The sequence below is a fragment of the Myotis yumanensis genome, unplaced genomic scaffold (assembly GCF_028538775.1).
Source record: "Myotis yumanensis isolate MYYU_CA2020_CCGP unplaced genomic scaffold, mMyoYum1.0.hap1 SCAF_27, whole genome shotgun sequence".
Classification (NCBI taxonomy): domain Eukaryota; kingdom Metazoa; phylum Chordata; class Mammalia; order Chiroptera; family Vespertilionidae; genus Myotis; species Myotis yumanensis.
The window spans coordinates 968,765-988,478 of record NW_027223778.1 but is presented as its reverse complement, the minus strand read 5'-3'; the positions used below and the strand labels follow the sequence as shown (position 1 = coordinate 988,478).

The window sequence follows — 19,714 nt, the reverse complement described above, 5'->3', positions numbered from 1 at the left end:
GAGCCATACAGCAAGACTGGCTCTGGCAATGGTCAACAAGTTGGCAAGTTTCAGTTGCTAATTACTGTGGACAGATTGATAGCCACTATCCAGCAAATAAAATTTTACAATTTCTTTCAGTTACTATCTTCATCTTCCCAATGATAATAACATCAAAACCTATACCTCAAGCATTAACCATTTTTACAGATGGATCTAGTTCTGGAAAAGCTGGATATTACTGCAACAGAGGTGCCAAGGTCTGTCAAACCCCTTATACCTCAGCACAATGGGTAGAAATACAAGCCCTTGTCTATGCTTTGATAGATTTTGCTACAGAGCCTATCAACTGGTATAGTGATAGTGCCTACGTGGTAAGTATGGCCAAAATTATAGAGACAGCTACTATAGGGCATACTAATTCAGAGGGACTTCTTAATTTATTTTTCAGCCTTCAAAAAGTCACTAGAGAACGACAATTTCCCTGCTTTATTGGCCATATTCGGTCTCATTCAGGTCTCCCTGGTCCGTTAGCTATGGCTATGAGGCTATTGATCACCTCCTTGCTGTGGTGCAGGAGAAGACGCCATTTTCTCTTGCACAGCCCTTCCATGCTTTGCATCATCAAAATGCTGCCCTGTGTAAACAATTCCGTATTTCTCGGGAGCAAGCTCATCAAATTCTTAAGCAGTGTGATCAGTGTATAATTCATTGCCCTGTACAATCATTAGGGGTTAATCCTAGGAGTCTTAACCTAATCAAATCTGGCAAATGGATGTCACCCATGCTCCAGAATTTGGTACACAGAGATGGGCACATGTTACCATAGGTACCTGATCTCGCTTTATTTTTGCGACTCCCCGAACAGGAGAAAGTGCCAAGCATGTAATAAAGCATTGCTTAGCCGCCTTTGTGGTGCTAGGTTCTCCCTTAGAGCTGAAAACAGACAATGGACCCACATACGCTAGTTCCACTTTTCAGCAGTTTTGTCAACAGTATCAAATTTGTCACAAAACTGGTATTACTTATGACCCTCAAGGGCAAGCAGTAGTGGAAAGAGCCAATCCTACTTTTAAAATGCAATTACTAAAAATAAAGGAGGGAGGAGACGGATGTTATGTGTCACCTCAAAATAAACTCAGTCATGCTATATATGTCTTAATCTTTTTGAATTTTGATGCAGAAGGTCGTCCAGCAGCTGAAAGGAATCAGGCCTCCAGCACAATAGCCTCCTCCAGGTTAGCCCGGTGGAAAGACTTTCAAACTGGACGATGGTTAGGACCAGATCCAGTAATGATGTGGGGAAGAGGTTGTGTTTGTGTCTTTCCAGAAGGAGCATTGCAGCCAATTTGGGTGCAGAATGGTACGTGCGGCACCACAATGGACTCAGAGAAGCTCCTTGTCCCTCCGTTCAAGGGACTGAGAGTTGCCCCGATGACAGCAAAGAGGAATAAAAAGAAAACAAAGGCTACACTAGGGGCTGAGGTGCCAACATGGGGTCAGTTGAAGAAGCTAAAACTGAAGCCCAGCAAATAGCAGAAAAACAAGGAGTGGAAGCTACTCCTTCAGCCATGTTTATGGCTATGTTAGCATTGGTTAGCTGCCAGTCTTCTATAAAATCTTGTGCAGCCAAAACCGAGGACTAAGTTTGATTTTGCTATATTTATTGGTTTAAAAAAATAAGTTGTAGAAATGATGAGATCAACAGAAAAGTAAGCAGTTGAAAATAAGCTGTAGAAATAGAGAGTAGGAAATAAGTTGTAGGAATATAGAAACCAGCGGAGGGTTGCAACCCAGGAAGGTTTAGGCAGGGGCAGCCAAGCCGACCTATAAGTGGGGCCTTGACTTACAAGTTTAATTCTTTGGGAGACCATGCTCGTTAAGGAGCTCATTAACTCAAATTACTCCGTCAACTCAAAGCAAAAATCCTGCGAGAGACATCTGGTATCTCAAAGAATTCCTTAGTCGGGACACTGGTAAGTCAAGGCCTCACTGTAGCTCATAGTTAGAGGTAGAGAAATAAGTAAAAAAAAAAAAAGTGGTAGAAATAAAGTAACAATAGAAAGAAAGTAGAAACAGAGAAATAAGTGGTAGAAAATAAGCGGTAAGAAAATAATTAGGAAATACAAAATAAAGTAGCAATCTCCTAGGTTTTGTTTAAGCTACTGTAAAGCAGAAGATGGCTGTGGTTGATGCTGTTTAAGGAAGTAATTTTGTTTTAGACTTAGATTGCAAGCTCTTGCAGCAGCTGCATTGTTTCTAGGCTTTGGTTATCTTTGCATGTGTGAACTGATAGCTCCCTGGGACTTTGGGTCTGTGTGAGATGCCAGACTCAGAGTGGGAAGTCTCCAGCTCTGCAGGACTGACGGTTGCTCCTTTCCATGCAGCTGCAGATAAAGAAAGAGGCTGAGAAGGGACCAGACTTCCACCTGCGTGGACAGGGATGATTTGACTGGGACTGGTGCAGACTCAGTGTCGAGGTCAACCATCCAAACAGACTGACCAGGGGACTGGTTTTGCATCAAGGACATCTTTGCATCAGCATCATCTTACTACGCTAGTGACAGATATATCAGCATGGAGTCAGCTCAACAAGATGGCAACTGAGGCCAAGCAGATGTTAGAAAAGCAAGTGGAAGCTATGTTAGCATTGTTGAACTGTCAGTTTTCCCTAAAATCTTGTGGAGCTAAATCTAAGGACTTTGAGTAAGATATCCTGAAAAAGTTAACATGTTTGTAGTTTGATTTTCATTGGGATTGCTTTGTTAGTAGCCAGAATTTTGTTCTCTTGTTAACATTGCTGTTTATGGTTTTGTTAACAGCCAGGGGTTTGTTTTGATGTTTTGATGATGCTGAATAATTTGTTTAGAGTTTTTGGATAGTGTAAATGGGCATGTTTAAAAACAAAAGTAAAGGGGGATATGTGGGGCGCGGCTACAGTGTTTTGGCCATGTTCAAGCCTCAGACTAATGAAAGGACAGGGTCCTCTCATTGCCACGTGCAAGTCCCAGCTGGAGGGCAGGGCCCTCCCAGCACAATCATAGCCAACAGCTGTGGTTGTCAGATTGAACCTATAGTGCGAACACGTGGCCCCATGTGCCTTGTGCTAGAGTTCATGTGCATATAGTTGAGTATGGTTGAAACTCAGGATTATGCTGTAAACAGCTTGATCACAACCCTACTTTACCTCGTGGCATCTGCTATAAAATAAAGACTGGGCTTGTGGGCATGGTCGTTGTCTCCTCACCAGGGAGGCAGCGACCCACCGAGACCCAGCTATCATTCTCTTATCTGTCTTTTCTCAATTCTTTCACCCCACCCCACTCGGGATCACCCTTGGCCGTGCTGGTATAGCACAGGAGATAACAAAGGAAGGTGCTATCAACACTGAAAGTGAGATACCAAAGCAAATGAGGCCATGTCACTCCTCTGCTTAAAATCTCTCACCAGCAGCCATCACCAACAGGATACAGCTGCTTCCCGCAGGCACGCCACCCCGTCTGTATGGATCACCTTAGTTTCATCTCTGCCTGCCTGTCACACAGCCACTATATATGACAGGCATCTCTCCATGCCTTCCCTGCCTGTCTGCACCCACTGCTCTCTCCTGCTTCCATCCCACCTAAGTTATAGCCCCCCCCCCCCTCAAGACTTACCTTGGCCACACCTTAATTAAGCTTTTCTTTTCCTATTCACCCAGTGTGACTATTAAACACTTTGTAGTTTCAAAGCAGTCATTAACATAAGTATAAATTATTTGCAAATTTGTCTCACCAAAGGCAAGAAAAGCGGCTTGATCCCCTTCTACATGCTGAGTGCTCACCCAGCACAGGGACACAGCAGACTCCACAAGTTTGGGTGAAAGCTAGAGTACCCATGTTAACACAGTGCATGGATTCCTAAGCAGGTTAGCAGTCCTGCCCCCAGTACTGAAAGAGGCCCTTGGGATGTCGCATTTGTAAGTCTGGGAGAAGGAAGATCTTTGGAAGAATCCAATGCTGACCTGGGCCACCTTTAGTTGGATAGACAGCACCAACTGGGAAGATGGGAGAAGGCCTTAAGGTTCACCAATTTCAGAAGTTTGCCTGGTTTGCCACATCATCAGTAATTTTTTCAAGTTGGCTATAATATCACATTGCCTTTATAGGTATGCCTCACACCATCCAGCACCTTCCAGCATCCTGCCAGTCCTCACTGCCCACCCCTTGGGGGGGCTCAGGCCCTACAACTGCCCTCACTATTGATCCCGGTGTTTATTAGAAACGTAAAGCATCACCTCATTGAATCCTCTCAACAACCTGGGAGTTATTTGTGACCTATTTACTCGTGAGAAAACTGGTGCCCAGAGCAGGTGAAGCATCTTGTTGGGGTCAACAGGCTCCACACCACTCAGCGCAGTTGTCCATGCTGGGTGGCTGACCCCAAATAACTGGAGTGCTTCCCGCTCTCCTACTCCAAGTCGCTTAACGCACAGTGGTCACAACATAACAGCGCTGCACTCTGCGCAATAAAAAAAAAAAGCTTTTTCGGGGTTCATGTGCCCTGGAGAAGGCCGGGAAGGAGGACCCTGAGGGCTCAGAAGGAGCAGCAAACTAAGAGGCTGGAAAAGGTGGGCAAATGGCAGGAAGGGAGCTGGGGCCCTTGGGAGGCGAGAGCGGATGGAGCAGGATCTGCTCCATGGCGGGTGCTCCTGCGAGCCCCAGCACCGCCCGCCACCCCTGCCAGTGCCAGCGCCCATGGGAGGGGCCAGCACTCAGCCCTGCGCTGACAGTTGTAGGGCTACACCTGGAAGCCTGTCTGGCCTGGCGAGCCAGGTAGAGCCGCCAGCGCCCGGCAGGGAAGAGGAGGCTCCTGCTCCCCGGTTGGCAGAAGGTAACCGGGGTTGAGGGTTACACACCTGGCTTCGGCCGCGGGTTAGAGGATTCTGAAGGCAGCGGGACTCGCTCCCTGTCTGGCTGCCACTCGGAGCCCTCCCGGGTGCTAGTCTGAACTTTTTTGCCCACTCGCTGTGTTACCTTGGGCCACTTTCGCTCCTTCTCTGGGTCTGTTTCCTTCTCGGTTCAATGAAGGCGTTGGGGTTGAATGGTGCTTTTTAGTCTTATGAATTCTGACACGTGAACTGCATTTTGGCAGCCGGCAAGCTTCCTTGGTCAATTCCCCACCTACTTAAGGTCCAGCTCCGCTGCCCAGGGGCCAGAGGCTCCAGGAAGCCAAGGTCCTGGGTCGGCGGGGGCTCCGCTGGGCGCTGGGGTTTCCTGGGGATTTTGCGGCCTGAGCCCGGGTTGGTGCTGGCTGCTGGTGGGACCTGGCTACAGAGGGACGGCCCCAGATTGCTCAGGTGACTTAGGCAGCGCGCTAGGACCACTGGCCACACTGGTGGGGTGTTGGGAAGGGGATTTGCGGCTGATAATTTGTACTTGGAAAATAAGCAGATTTGTTTTTGGAATTCTCTTCCTACACGCAGACCTGTCCCACGGTGAGTTATAAATGACAGGAGTGCTAGCTGTCATTCTCTAAAGTGGAAAGCCAACTGCTCCAGCACTAAGTCATGGGCTCCTCCAGCATGTAGGAAGTGGGCCTCTCTCTGCACCCACCCTGCCAACCCCCTCTTTCCTTTTCTCCCTCTTCCCTTTATAAATCCCCTGGTTAGTGAAAAGTCCTCATTTTCATTGAATGTTGGGTGGTGACCAGCGGCCTCCCTCCAGGCCTTTGGGCTCTGGGTGAGGATGGAAGCCCAGATAAGAACAGCTGTGAGTCATACTGTCAGCCTTCTGGCCCCCTCAGCCTGGTAGGGACGTGCAGAGGAAGCCCAGTGGGGTCCAGACAGACAGACAAACACAGGAAGATTGGATGGATTCAAACCGCTGTCCAGCTTCCTGTCCCTGTCTTGGCAGCCTCCCTAACTAGGGAATAGTGGCCCCATCTGTCAGTGGATGGAGCAGCCAGAGGAAGGTGGCTGAAAGGAACTGGGAACTTTGCTGGAAGTTCTTCAGCCTTCCCTTTCCTATCTCCCCTCCCCCTCCCTCACACTCCCCTCATTCCCTCACCCCTGTAGTTTTTCTGCTCTACTGTGACTTCCATGTGAATTCAGATTCCAGGACCCTTCAAGAGGTGTGGGGAAGGGGTGAAGAAAACCAGTAGCAATACTGACTATCTGTTATGGAGCACTTATGGGCCAGACACTTCTCTTTGCATAAAATGTGTCCTTAATTCTCTGAAAGCCTCGCGTGAGGATGGGATACTGCCCTTGACCCCATTTTACAAATGTGAAACCGAGGCTTGGAATGATCACATCCCTTAGTCACATGGCTAGTAAGTGGCATAGCTAGGACTCAAATCCGGTCTTTCTGAATCTAACACTTGTGTTCTTTCCACTGTTTTGATGCTCCTTGAGGAAGGGCAAGCTGGAATAGTACCAGCAAAACTGACGATTGAGTTCTTAGTAGGTGCCCGTGAAAGAACAAAGCAGAACTGACTATCCCCATACTTGTAGAGCTGGATCTTCAGCCTGACAACCCCCCCGCCCAAGGGAGTAACCACAGGAATGCCAGAAATGTCCTAACTCCTCCAACCACTGCCTGAGTGGACCAATGAAGCTAAGGAATGCAGCCAAGGTCCTAACAAGGCTATACCATAAATTGTTCTCTATTCATTGCAGTTGACCAATCAGGACCTAGTGAGGGATGGCTCAAACCTTAGAATGTGTTGGTCACTTCCTGACCACTGTGCTGTAAGACCCTGATGAAAGACCCTGACCAAAGTGACCAGTCTCTGTAACCCACGTCACTTACCTAAGCCCACCCAAATGACTAGCCCTATATAACCTTTGTTCTCCTGGGAATCGGGGCTCTCTCGGCAGCTTGCCGCTGCATCCGCAAATGTGGCTGATGGGGTGGGGTGGCAAACTAGTTTGAATAAAGACTCTCTGCTTTTGCATCAGAGGAGGCTCCCTGGTGGTTGATTCTTGGGGACCCCGAACTCTGGGCATAACACTAGACACTGTTGGAAGCATTTAGAGGTGTTAGCTCAAAGTCAGGTGCAAGGGTTTCAAAGATTCTGGTGTGGATCCGGGACTGCCTTAGCCTCTCCCAGACAGCACCCCTGTTCCACAGCCCCTGCCTGATCCGGCCCAGCTGCTCTGAGTGGGTGCCGCAGGGGCCTGGCTGCTGTATCCTAGAGGTGGTTTGAGGTCTAATGAAAGATGGATTGTCCACATCTGATCCGTTAGCCCTGCTCATTGGCTTGTGAATGATCACACTGTCCCCTAAGAGGACTTTCTCAGGCTTCACTCAGTAAATACCTATGGAATGGCTGAATTAGTACCTTGTGCAGAGCAATCTGCTGTCCTGCAGAAATGTGAGGCAGCCCAGAGGTATCCCTCAGAGCCGAGGGCGCCAGGCCAGACACTTCTTTCTCCACCGGCCCCCTGACCCCTCCCTTCCTCTGCCGCACCAACAAGGAAAGCAGAGCCAAGGATGCTCCTGTGGCTTTTGGGTTTCCCTGGCAACATGTTTGCTGCCACCTGTTTTGTAAAGAATTTTAGAAGATAGAGTAGATGAAGAAAAATTTTACTTAAAAGAAAGCTAACATAAAAGTGATATTATTAATGAGGTTGTTGCTCTTTCAAAGCGGGGAGGGGGCTCCTGGGTGGGGATCAGACGGTGCTCTTTGCCTTAGGGCTTCCCAAACTTTTGAATAGAAGAGTCTCTTAGAGCAAGGAAGACTGACAATTGCCCCAGGGGGTGGGGATGGGGGTGAGGGTAAGGGTATCAGATTGATACCAATGAGCTTGAAAATGATTTAAGGATTTATGCAATTTTTCATTTGATTTTATATGTTGAATTTGATATATATAGAGATATAAATATAGATATAGATATAGATGATATAGATATAGATATAGATATAGATATAGATATAGATATAGATATAGATATATAGATGATATATAGATATATAGATATATAGATATATAGATATATAGATATATAGATATATATTCTTCCTCAAAAATATTTGTACAACATTGATGTCCTGGCATATTGTTTTAAATCCTTGGGGGCTGAGAGTAGTCAGGTGGAGAAGCAAAGCAAAGTTTCCGGTCTGAGGCTTAGAGTATTGTTTGCATTTTCTATTTACTTGGTTCACAGTGATAGAGCTCTCAATCCCCTGTAGAGGTAACCCCTTCCCCCACTTTTTCACAATGAAGAAAATGTTTTAAAAATCAAATAATCATAATTGTTTGTTTTTTTCTCTCTCTCTCCACCTGCCAACTTTATTGAGATATATATTAGTAATGGACATGCAACTGTTGTGTAAGTCTAATGTGTGCACATGATGCGTCGATACATGTACAGCTACTTTTTTTCTTGTTGTAGTGGGAGCACTTAAGATACACTGTTAGCAACTTTCAGGTATACAATTTAATATTGTTAACTGTGGCCACCATGCTATACGTTAAAACCTCAGACCTTACTCATCTTGTAACTGGAAGTTTGTACCTCTTGACCAGCATTGCCCAATTTCCTCCAGGCCCAATCTCTGGCAACCACCATTCTGCTCCATGTTATCATGAATTCAGCTCTTTATAAATTCTACATGTAAGTGAGATCATTGTTGTTTGTCTTCTTATTTCCAATGCTATGTATATTCATTGTACAAAAGATAAGATACTTTAGCATTCATAAAATGCTAATAATCATTACACCTAGACTCATGATATAGCCTTTCGAGTCTGTTTCTCTGCACCAGTGAGTGAGTAAATATTTTTTGAAATGAACAAATGAATGCTTTACTTTTGATTGAATTATTGTCAAAGCTAAGAACTACCTCAGATTGCTTTTGAAAGGATGCAGAGCATTATGAAGAATTGAAAGCATCATAAATGTTAATCTCATTTCTGCACCCCCAAAGTTCACAGTGATAGAGCTCTCGATCCCCTGTAGAGGTAACCCCTTCACCACTTTTTCACAATGAAGAAAACCGGGAGTTGGCTTGGAGGAGCCAGAAACCTCTTGTTGTAAGCTGGAGATGTATATGTGATTTATAATGGCTCCCAACAATTCCTCCCTTACCATTTAGTTAAGGGTGGGCATTAACCGACTGGGGGAGTAGTGACCTGGTTCCTCCCATGAGATCAGCAGATCTCACCTCTGGTGGCTCTTGGTATCTTTTGGGGAGGAGAGGCAGAGCCAACAATTATATATGTATGGATACCAACCTCTATGCAAACCAGGTGTGCTCACAGAGAAATCCAGAGGCGGTCAAGAAAATTTTGATTTTCTGATTTGACCTTCCCTTGCAGTGCTTTGCCCTGCACCCAGATGGTACCCATACCATACCTCTATATAGAGTGTAGGTAAGCATTCCTCTGGCTTTATGCTGTCCCCGTGGGGAGGGAGCTCTGGCAATCATAATCACGTTCTCGGTCTATAGTAGTTAAATGGTGGTAGTGAACCTGAATGGGTTTGGCCAGGATGCTATCAATTTGCTGTTTGACAAAACTTGTCAGTTTCTTAAAAGCCCATGGACCAAAGGTTAAAATGAACAGTAAGCTGACAAGGGGGCCAAGTGCAGGGAGCAGGTAGGGGAGTAGGCCATTGAGTCCTCTCCAAAGGGAGTTTTCGAACAGCTCTCTTCGCCTTTTCACCAGGTCTTCCTGGAGTTTTCTTATCTTGTCTTCAGACGATTTCAGATTTGTTGGCATAAAAACAGCAGCGTTCCTGTAGGGCTAAACATATTCCTCCCTGCTCTGCTATAAGTAAATCTAATCCTCTTCTATTTTGTAAAACTACTTCTGCTAGGGAGTCAATTTGGTCTTGGAGATCATTGATAGTACCTGAAAGAGCCTGAACATCAATTAACTGATTAGATAATTTATTATAGGTATGTAATGCGGTTCCTAATCCAGCTGTGCCAGTGGCCACAGCTCCAGAGACTCCCAGTCCTATAAGTAAAGGAATAAATTGGACAGCCCGCTTACTGCGTCCAGCAATGTAATCAAGGCTGGGTAGGGGGACAGGTTCTCCCCCTGGAATAATATCAATGTCAGGGAGAATACTAGCCTGAACACATAATCCTGTCCAGTTTAAAGGTAGAGCTGTATAGGCCATATTACCTCCACATACAAACACTCGTCCAGGAGCGGGGCAAAGGGAGGAACTGTGATTGTGAACGGGAGAGCAGTTAACAAAGCTAACGAAGCCTACATCTAGATCATAACTATTATTCTGGGGGAGTTTTTGTAGACATGAGGAAAAGTTGAATGCAACAGGTTGAGTTCTAAAGGGCAAACTGAGGGTACAATTATTATTAGAAGTGATGTTACTGATGTCATCTGGAATGACAAGGGGCATAGGTGTACCTAGGGTCATGCATAGCCAACAGTTTTCTGCAAGGGATGGATTGGAGGCATTTAAAGCACGGAGTGTGGCTTCTAAGATATCAGAGGTTTGGGTGTCTAGATCTACTCCTCGTGATTTAGGTAAGGCTAAAGGGTGATAGTGGAGGGGAGGATACATGTTTCTAATGAATTCTTCAATTTGGTTCTGAACTAGGGTTTCCCTAACTCTGTCAGAATTTATAGTATAATAGGCAGCTTCCTTATTTGATGACCCATCAGTAAAAACAGTTAAAGCTCCAGGAATTGGTTCCTGCGTAGTATTTTTTGGTATAATGATGGAGGTCTTATATAAAAATTGTAAAAGTTTATCTTTTAATAGGTGACAACTAAGTTCCCCTGAATATCCATTTAACCCAATTTGCCAATTTTAAGTCAGTTTGAAATAGCATTTATTCTTTTAATTTTACTTGTCCTAAGTTATGGACAGTAAATGACCTTAATTAAATTTCTGGTATTAGTTTTTGGGTAAATTTACATAAACTTTGTTTAAGGAGACAAAACACAAATTATTTAATTTAGCTTTTGAGGCCCAATATATTGATTTTTAATTTATTTAGGCATCTGAAGGAAACCTTTTTATTTCCTTCCAGACAGCTTTCTTTCTCACACAAGCAACAAATGTAACAAGTAAATTTAGTATTTAGTAAACTTTTGATTCACAAGGGACAAATGCTGCCCCACCTCCAGCCTAATTTAAAATGCAGCGGCGAGGAGCTTTTGTTATTTCAAATTACATCTTAAAATTCCACTGCTGTATTTTAAGAAATATTAAACAAAATTACTTGTTTTGCCCTTTCTCAGAGGCAAAAACCTAAAATATATTTATTAATTTATATTTGATAAAGCTTCCCATGTGATTTCAAGTATATTAAATTGGCTTTATTAAAAAATCCTTTAAGAAGAGAGAATAAACTTTTGAAAACATTTCAGGGCCCATGAAATGTCCCAAAGTCATTCCTTGGTTATAGTTTTGAAATCCAACTTGAAAGACCATCAAATATATATGTATATATATGATTTAAAGATTATATACCTTTTATAATTATTAAGAGATATCAAATTTAAACTGATCTTTGTATTTAAAATTTCTGTTGGGATCACAGAATTTATCCTCTTTTTTCATTAGAAATGTTTTGGCCAGCCTTTTCAATTAACAAAGGGCTGGTTTTTTACCGGGCTACTTAGATTTTTATAATTAATATAGATCAATAATTCTTGAGATTCAAATCTAGATCATTATTTTAAGGCAGTTATTTTGGTAACTTTTCTATAACAGACAATTTTACTAAATTTCTTTGAGGCTTTTAAGATTAACTTTGGAACAGGCTTTATTAACATTTCAAAAATCACTCTTTATTATGGAAATATACCAATCTTATTGCTAGAACCAGCCGGCATTTCTTCCCTGGCTCAAATATGCCATTTTTCTTAGGAAATAATCAGTCTTGGGTTTTATTCTGTACATTTGTAAAGAGATTTTTAGCTCAAAACTCTATCTAAATGTCCAAAATTGGATGATGCGCTTTTAGTTCCAAGCCAGTTTTTCTCTTTACACATGAACAGAAATCCCAGACGCATTTTCTAAATTTTGTAAAACTTTTTTAATTACGAGAAGGAGATTTTAAATTTGAATACTGGGGAGGAGGCGTCCATATAGGATCGCCATGTGTTCCTTTTTCCTTTCCCCTACATGTCCTGCTTTGGGGGAAGTTTTAGCAAATGACTCAGATGGCGTATTTTTCCCCAAAGTCATGCTTAATAGAAAAAGACTTTTTAAATTTTTTCCTATTTCGCTTTCTAAAGTCATGGTTAACACCCAAGGTAATCTTAGCCAAAGTTTGGTTGTCATAAGATGTTCTCCAGTAATTTTTAAATAAAACACCAAGTAATCTCATTGCAGGAGAGCCCACAGCTCTGCCCTCTCCTGCCATCTCTGAATCTCTCCGAACCAGAGAGAGATTCGGCAGCGGGGTTTCATTTCTTAAAAGTAAAGAAGCCTTTTAAATCTTTCTTTTTAACCCTAAATCTTCGCGCCTTGAGGGACTCCCTGAGTCCTTCAAGAAGCCTTTTAAATCTTTCTTTTTAACCCTAAATCTTCGTGCTCTGAGGGACTCCGTGAGTCCTTCAAGAAGCCTTTTGAATCTTTCTTTTTAACCCTAAATCTTCGTGCTCTGAGGGACTCCCTGAGTCCTTCAAGAAGCCTTTTGAATCTTTTTAACCCTAAATCCTCGCACCTTGAGGGACTCCCTGAGTCCTGTAAGAAGCCTTTTAAATCTTTCTTTTTAACCCTAAATCTTCGCTCCTTGAGGGACTCCCTGAGTCCTTTAAGAAACAGCTCATGAGAACTCAGAGCCTGACCCATGTCTTAGCCTCTTCCACGTAAGCCTCCGGGACGTATAAACCCCGTACCAGGTCAGCCCAGGAGTCGACAAGGAGACGAACCAGCGAGGAAGATGCCAACCGTCACCTCAAAAGAGAGGCCCCTGTTCACGTGTCATAGGTCTGGATGTTGAAATTCTCTGCTGAGACTACTTCAGTCCTGTTTATGCCACAGGTGTGTTTTCCTACGTAAACAACCGGTTGGTATGATCCGCCAACTCGGGCCCCTGAATCAGAGCTCCCCAGATCGAAACTTGTTGTCAAGTGCCTTCCTCGGAGCTGTTTTTGCAGCTCACTCCTCCTACGTAAACAGCCGGTTGGTATAACCCGCCAACTCGGACCCTTGTGAGGCAGGTAACCTGCTAGGACCCTCAGGCATTCACCAGTCGGGAGTCAGGCACCCCATGAGTGCTCACAAGGTGGACGGCTTGCGTTTTTAAGTAGGCAAGGAGTTTTCCCGGAGTAACAGTGACACAAGTTCTTACTGGTTTACTTCTAATTTTGGGTGGACGGTTTAAGCTTTAAAGTAGGCAAAAACACTTACTTCAGAGTCTCAGCTGGAGTCCCCATTTTCTCAGAAAGACCACTAAGACAAGGTGAACGCAGGGTTTTTGGAAGGAGTCAACCACGTGGAACGAAACCAAGGGACAAGCCTGAGTGATTCGGAGTTCTCTCCGCCGAAATCGGGTACCTTTCACTCTTCCCCGAAACAACAAGAGAGTGCTCAAAGTGGACTAGAGGCAGGAGACAAGGGGGGAGGCAATGAGGGAAGAGAATGCCTATCCAAAATAAATGCGTTCACTTACCAAAGCAACAGGTCTGACTCGCAAAGCGGGTAAGCAGAGCGGCGACCAGGAAAAAAGCAGGCTGACTCACAGGGCGATCCCAGTGGGGCCAAAGGGAGGTCCGGCCGGACATAAAAAGTGAACGTTCCTGAGGAGGACTGGAGAGCGGAGATCACGTTTGGGCGCCAGTTATGCCCTGACCTGCAGGGCACGCTTCGTGGGTACACCGCACCAAATCCTGCAAAGGAATGAGAGGATAGGAGACGCGAAGAAATGGAGGCAAGACAAAGTTCTGATCAAGCCTCAGTTTTATTTTTACAGCGGGTGGTATTTATACTGTTTCTAGAGTAAGGGGGTGGGCAAAGGAAGTCATTAAGGATGTAACAGACTTTGGAATGTCTCAGCTTATCAGCGGAGATGTAGCTTGCTTTGTGCTTAGGGTGAGGGTATGTTATCTTTTAACTCCAGGCTAAATCGCAAGGTTAACTTTTAACTCCAGGCCAAACCGGGAGTAGGCTTGGAGGAGCCAGAAACCTCTTGTTGTAAGCTGGAGATGTATATGTGATTTATAATGGCTCCCAACAGGAGACAGTGCTGTCACCAGGACTTTGGCATTCCTGGAAACTTGCAGAAACTGGAGAAGATCGGTGATATGTCTTATAAAGAAGTCTACGCCAAGATGTTCCCATACAGAAACCTTTTGGGTTTGTGGCAGCTAGATTATGGCTATAGAAGACTGCTGAATGTTGTGGTGCATGATGGCTTATGCATTACTGGTTGGATGTACGGGCCTCGCCTTAACACCCATGTGGATGGCCCAATGCAATTCGAGCCTTCGTTTCGAATTCACCTGATGCAGAGGAAATCAGCCACGGTGGAGTACATGGACGACTTGTACAGCTTTTCCCACAGCCGCCACATGCAGAATCAGAAGGACAGGTTCAGCATCTGGTGGATCCAGAGAGACCTCCGAAGGGATTCACCAAAGCGGCTTAGGGGAGGACGGGAACTGGGGAGTCTTCATCCTGTTCGATGAGAACTACTTCCGGTTCATCTGGCTGGAGATGAAATACTTCATCCTGTTAGACAGAGTCCAGAACACCTTCCAGCATGTGGAGGCACCATCCCCACAGGCCTTCTTGGAGATGCTCTGAAACATTCAGCCCGGACCCCCCAGGAGGAGCAGCTTGCATACACTTTGAATACTGGACCTTCTGACCTTGTGACCGACCTTTGTTCGATTTTTTTTTTAATCCTCACCTGAGAAAATATTCCCCTTGATGTTTAGAGAGAGTGGGGAAGAGGGGGGAAAAGAGACATAATCCATGTGAGAGAAACACATCAGTAGTTTCCCCCCTGCCCAAGCCCGGACCAGGGCCAGGCTGGGTAGAGGCCAGAAATTGAGGTAGAAATAAACCTTAGACCAGGGGTCTCAACCGTCCTAATGCTGTGACCCTTTAATACAGCTCCTCATGTTGTGCGGAGCCCCAATTTCCTTGTTACAAATTGAACATGAACATGATTTTGGATAGATATATAGACAGATAAGTAGATAGGTAGATAGAAATATAAAGATACCGGGATAGCCCTGAACTGCCTGGTGGTGGCCATGTTGCCGGGCCCCAGCACAGAGTGGTGGTACAGATGTCTATGGACCTGTCCCTGTTCATCAGTCTATGTTGTTCTCTATATTCCACAAATGAGTGAGATCACATGGTATTCATTTTTCTCTGACTGGCTAATTTCACTTTGCATAATGCTCTCCAGTTCCACCCATGCTTTTGCAAATGGCAAGAATTCCTTCTTCTTCTTCTTCTTTTTATTTTTCAATGCAAGGTAGTATTCCATTGAGTAGAAGATAAGAAGGCTCTGCGTCTGCTCATAGATAAGCATGACCAGCGAGGCTTAGGAGGAATTCTTCTAGAAGACATAGAGGAAGAACTGCCCAATTCCCAGAAAGCTGTCAAGGCTTTAGGGGACCAGATATTCTTTGTAAATCATCCAGAATAGAAGAAAATTCTTTTCTTCAATGATAAAAGCTGTCAATTTTCTGTGGACGAAGGGTTTCAGAAACTGTGGAGGAGTGTCACTGTGGATTCAATGGGTGAGGAGAAAATTGGAGAAGGCAGCGGAGATATTCAGAAGAATATCTGAAGCGACAGGGTATTTCTTCCATGCAGGAATCCAGACCAAAGAAAGTGGCCCCTATCCAGAGCAGGAAAAAGCCTGCCCACTACACAAAATGCGACGATTTAAGACTCATAGCGAACACATGGTTGGAGTGCTGAAGGATGACTCTGACATTGCTCCTAGTAAATAGTGAACAGTTTTGTAGTGTGAAGGGGTCACCACACACCAACAGAGGAGGCAAAATAGCTTGAGGAACTGGATTCAGGTCAGCTTCCTCCCCCCACATTCTTGGATTTGGGGGCCTGGAATGACACCTTCCACGTCATGCCAGATTGAAAAAAAAAAAAACAAAAAAACACTCCTTAAAAAAAATAAAAATAAAAAAATCCTCCATGAAAAACTCTTGATCCGGCCTTTCAACTTTCTCAGGCTTTGGCAAGCCCAGATGGCCACGCCCGGACTTGGTCTGTGGGCGGGGGGCTGACCATCCATCCATCCAGAGAGTGAGCAGGGTGGGGGTGAGGGGTGGGGAGGGCCCACAAGATTGCTTGAGCCAGATATAGTCTTTGGCTGTGGATTACAGAGATTGGGTTGACTGGGGCCTTGGCCTGCGCCAAAGATCCCGTCCAGCCCTATGCTGATCGAGAAGCATCAATGCAAGCCCCCCTCCTGCAACCTCCTTTGGGGAAAGCACAGACAGGTGACTAGACTTCCCCATTTCTGGCTAGACCCGAGGTGGGAAGGTCATGCAGGGGGCGTTGTCATTGAAAAGGCAGGGGCTGAAGGGTGTTCATGGATGGCGACGGACTGTTCAAAGCAAGGATTGTCCATGCGTGACTGCGGATATACACGCACAGACGCACATACTTGCGCGCACACACAAACTCCCACACCCACACCCACACACTTATCCCTCCCGCCTCTAACCCTCTGCCCCCGGGGTCACCCTGCCACACACAAACACACACACACACACACACACACACACACACACACACGGGAGCACAAGATATCTGCCGAGTGAGGCACGCCTAGGAGATTTCCCGTGGCTTTGTTTCCAATGGCCATCCTGGGCCCACCAGAGCCTGTCTAAGTATGTATTGTCCCCATTTCCACCGAGAAAAAACGGCGATGCCGTCGCGCAAGGCTTGGAGACGGAGCCCTGCGGGCCTCCTTGGACACCTGCCCCGTCTCCCAAGTACTCTCCCAAGCCCTGTGAATCGCTTGGGCGGGCCAGTGGCGCCCTCTCCTGGTTCTGGAACGCCAATGTCAGCCTCCTCCCCTCAACTTGAGGCCCAACCAGTGACTTTGGTCCTGGGGGCTGCTGATTGGTCAAGCAGGCGGCTGATTTGGCTCCTCCCACCAGCTCTGGGGCTATTAAAGAACGCAGGGCCTTCTTTGCAGAGCTTCTCAGCCCTAGGCTTATAGTGGTTGTGATCTTCGTCCTCGTTCTCCAAGGGAGGAGCTTTCAGGAGAGAGGTCTCACCAAGACCCGGTGCCAGGACATAGAAGCCGCTAGAGCACCTGGCTAGAGCCTGGCTGGGCTGCTGATCTACTGAACGCTGTCTCGGTGTCATTTCTTCTTCACCGACTCGTCCACACCCTTGGGAAGCCCTGGGCCTGGACCCCAACATCTGGGACAGCCCCGGCGCCACGCGGGAAGTGAAGGACCGGCGTCCTTCCGCACGGGCTCCATCTGAGGCTGATTCGGGGCCCGCCATGGCCGACAAAATCCAGATGTCACTGGACGATATCATTAGGCTGGACCGGAGCCAGTGCGACGGCCAAGGCGGGGGCCGCGGCCATGGTGGGGCCGGGGGCGGGTGCAGGGACCGAGGCTGAGACCGAGGCTGGGCCGGCTCCCAGGGAGGCCACGGCCAGGGCCACGGCCACGGCGGGGACAGGTACCACGGCCGGGACCCAGGCAGGGCCAGTTCCCAGGGAGGCCTCCCCGGAGAGCTGGGGCGGCGGGTCGTTCCGGAACAGGGCGGCCCTCGGCCGAGGCAGGAACCGGCCGGCGCCCTACAGAAGGCCCAGACAGCTTCCCCACGAGTGGCAACACGACCGCTTCCGCAGGGCATTCGGCACGGATACCGGCCTGACCATCTGCGGGAAGCTGCTGTTGTCCAACCTGGATTTCGGAGTGTCCGAAGCGGACATCCAGCAGCTGTTTGTGGAGTTCGGGCCTCTGAAGCAGGCCGCTGCCCATTACGACCTCTCTGGCCGCAGCCTGGGAACAGCCCACGTGCACTTTGAAAGGAAGGCAGAAGCCCTGGAAGCCAGGAAACACTACAATGGCATCCCTTTGGATGGCCGTCCCCTCCACATCCAGATCCTCACCTCGCAGATGGACACACAGCCCAGGCCGGTACCGAGTGTCAACAGAGGCTGGGTGACTACAAACCAAGGATCTGGAGGCTTCGGCGGCGGCAGCACTCAGGACCGCGCCCACGGAGGCAAGCGGCGTCCAGGCAGGCGCACGGGGCGCCATTCAAAGCCATACATCTCGGCGGAGGAGTTGGACGCCCAGCTGGACGCTTAGAGCGCGATGAGGGGCACCCAGCAGTTGGACGCCCAAAAGGGCGCTTACAACTCGATGAGGGACACCAAAAGGATGAACGCCCACCTGGGCGCTTACCATGCCATGAGGGACACCAAAAAGTTGGACTCCCAGAAGGACGCTTACAGCTCCATGAGGGACACCGAGAAGTTTGACTCCCAGCTGGACGCTGACGGCACGATGAAGGACACCGAGGACTTGGACGGCCAGAAGGACGCCGAGGAGATGGATGCCCTGCTAGACGACGATGCGATGATGGACACCAGCTAAAGCACCAGCAAGTCAGTGTGTGCGAGGATGGCCAGGGACCTGGGGCCAATGATGGAGATGTTTCTTCTGTTTGGAAATAGGATTTAAAACTCCTAGAAAGATTTTTCATTAACGTTTATTTTATTCAATAACTCTGAAAAAGATGTTTTGTGCCGAGGTCATTTTCGGGATTCATTTTACCGGTTGCTGTTTTTACCTTTGCCATAATCACCCAAAAAGGTGTGGGAAAAACAAACAAACAACAAACAAACGAACAAAATAACTCGTTCCCTAAGATAAAACAACAAAATACCCTCCTCAGAAAAATAGGTTGATCCCGCCTTTCCAATTTCTGAGGATTTGGCAAGCCCAGGTGGCCAGGCCTGGACTTGGTCTCTGGGCGGGGGCCGGACCATTCATCCACAGATTGAGCGGGGTGGGGGGAGGGTTGGGGGTGGGGCGTTGGGGGGTGGGCGTGGGTGTAGTGTCGATCAGATGGACAGGCCAGGACATAATCTTTGGCTGTGGATTACAGAATTTGGGTGGACTGGGGCAGGGGCTTAAGAGCCCGTCCTTCCCTCTGCTGGTCCAGAAGTGTCAATGCAAGCCCCCCTCTTGCAACCGCCTGTGGGGAAAGCACAGACAGGTGACTGGACTTCCCCATTTCTGGCTAGACCCGAGGCGGGAAGGACATGCAGGGGGCATTATCATTGAGAAGGCAGGGGCTGAAGGGTGTTCATGGATGGCGGCGGACCGTTCAAAGCAAGGAGTGTCCGTGCGTGACTGTGGATGTACATGCACAGACGTACACGCTCGTGCGCGCACACACAAACTCCCACACCCACACCCACACACCTATCCCTCCCGCCTCCAACCCCCCCGCCCCCCGCCACACACACGACCACAAGGTACCGCTAACAAGATATCTGCCGAGTGAGGCACGCCTAGGAGATTTTCCGTGGCTTTGTTTCCTTTTGGCCCAGCCTTAGCCCACCAGAGCCTGTCTAAGTATGTATTGTCCCCTCTTCCACCGAGAAACAACAGCTATGCCGTCCTGCTAGACGTGGAGACCGAGCCCTGCAGGCCTCCTTGGGCACCTGCCCCGTCTCCCAAGTCCTTTCCCAAGCCCCGTGAATCGCTTGGGCGGGCCAGTGGCGCCCTCTCCTGATCCTGGAGCGCCAATGCAAGCCTCCTCCCCTCAACTTGAGGCCCAACTAGTGACTTTGGTCC

General features: G+C 47.3%; 1 pseudogene; it reads left to right on the top strand.

The window, feature by feature from the left end:
• The window catches only part of LOC139000727 (THO complex subunit 4 pseudogene), a 32,523-nt pseudogene extending 14,018 nt beyond the window's left edge, over window positions 1-18,505 (top strand).
• The last annotated feature ends 1,209 nt before the right edge of the window (window positions 18,506-19,714 follow it).